The 1623-nt window shown below is 53.4% G+C and overlaps 1 pseudogene; it reads right to left on the bottom strand.

Annotated features, from left to right (window-relative positions):
* Positions 1-218: 218 nt before the first annotated feature.
* On the bottom strand, positions 219-1140 carry LOC102944035 (annotated as a pseudogene).
* Between the last annotated feature and the right edge of the window lie 483 nt (positions 1141-1623).

The following is a 1623-nucleotide window of genomic DNA, read 5'->3' as shown; positions in this document are numbered from 1 at the left end:
ACACATACACCCCCACACCTCCCGCCAGCCCCCCATGCGCTGGTTGTATCATCAATAAATGTTTATATTACAAGTGACCTCTACAGAACATGCAAAATGCTGTATGTGTTCTCCCTGCAGGATTACAGCCAGCATGCCCTAGAGGGGAAGGGCCCCATAACCCATTGCCCACCCTCTGACTGGCCAGTCCTTGCAGGCTGGGGCGAGAGCAGAACACCCTACTGCTCCCCCAGCAGGATCCTCCTCAGAGCCTTCTTCATCTACTTGTTTCTCAGGCTGCAGATCAGCGGGTTGAGCAGTGGGGTCCCCACAGTGTAGAAGAGCATCACAACCTTCCCATCACAACTTTCATAACGGGTTGACGTAGGTGACCATGATGGAGCCGTAGAACAGGCCCACAATGGCCAGGTGTGAGTTGCAGGTGGAGAAGACCTTGTGCTGCCTGGCCCCTGAAGGCAGCATCAAAACTGTTCTGAGGACTAGCCCATAGGAGGCCAAGATGAGGAGGACACTGGTGAAGATCATGAGGGAGGTCTGGGTGAAGAAGGTCTATTCAGTCAGGGAAGCTGGGGTGCAGGAGGCAGCCAGCAATGGGCCCAGGTCACAGAAAAAATGATCCAGGGTGTTGGGGCCACAGAAGGAGAGCTGGGAGATGAGGATGATGGGCATCAGGAACCACAGGAAGCCGATGAATCAGCAGGAGGCCACCAAGGCCCAGCAGAGCCAGAGGGACATAAGAACAGGAGAGCGCAGGGGGTGGCAGATGGCTAGGTACCTATCCAAGGCCATGGATGAGAGTAAGAGGCATTCAGCAGCCCCCGTGGAAAAGAAGAAGTAGAACTGCACAAAGCAGGAGATGGGGACAGCGGGGGACACCAGGTCAGAGAGCATCTGTGGCACCGTGGATGTGATGTAGCAGATCTTTGGCCAGGCAAAGTTCTCCAACAGGATGTACATGGTCAGGCATTGGAGGTGGGGGTCCCGCAGCACAGCCCACACAATGCACAGGTTCCCTACCAGCGTCCCGGCATAGGCGGAGGAGAGAAGGGCACAGAGGAAGGTGTGGCTCAGCAGGCCCAAGGAGGGGAAACCTAGCAAGATGAACTGGGTCACCAGGATGGTGCTGTTGGCTGGATTCATCAGGGGACCTTGGACGTAAACGGAAACGATCAACAGGACGCCAAGGTTCTACCCAGAGATCTGGGTGGGGAAGTGTCTTTAGAGTAGTAGAGAACACGCACACACACACAGAGTCACTCTCAGTCTCTCTTTCTCATACATATCATATGTCAAACACTGCCTGGTATCTGACACTCAGGCTGGGTTTATTCTTCCTTTGGAAACCCTCAGCACTGGATAAAGATCCTGCATTGAGCCATTTGGCCAGCTATCCTGCTTGGGCAATGAACTCTTGCTTCTCCTTCCATAGCTGGATCAGCTCCTCTGGACCAGTCTAGGATCACAAACCCCATCAGTTCTGGTCAAAACAGCAGATGATGCTCAGAGAAGCTGGGGGAGCTGATATAATGTTCCCTCCTCCCCAAACTTCAAGGCTAAAGTGAAATTGACTGGGCTAGGACTGTATCTTTAGGCACCTAAATGCATTTTGGAAACAAGATGAGA

This window comes from Chelonia mydas, chromosome 13 (genome assembly GCF_015237465.2).
Source record: "Chelonia mydas isolate rCheMyd1 chromosome 13, rCheMyd1.pri.v2, whole genome shotgun sequence".
Taxonomy (NCBI): Eukaryota; Metazoa; Chordata; order Testudines; family Cheloniidae; genus Chelonia; species Chelonia mydas.
The sequence above is the reverse complement of the archived record's forward strand: the minus strand, read 5'-3'. Positions and strand labels throughout refer to the sequence as shown.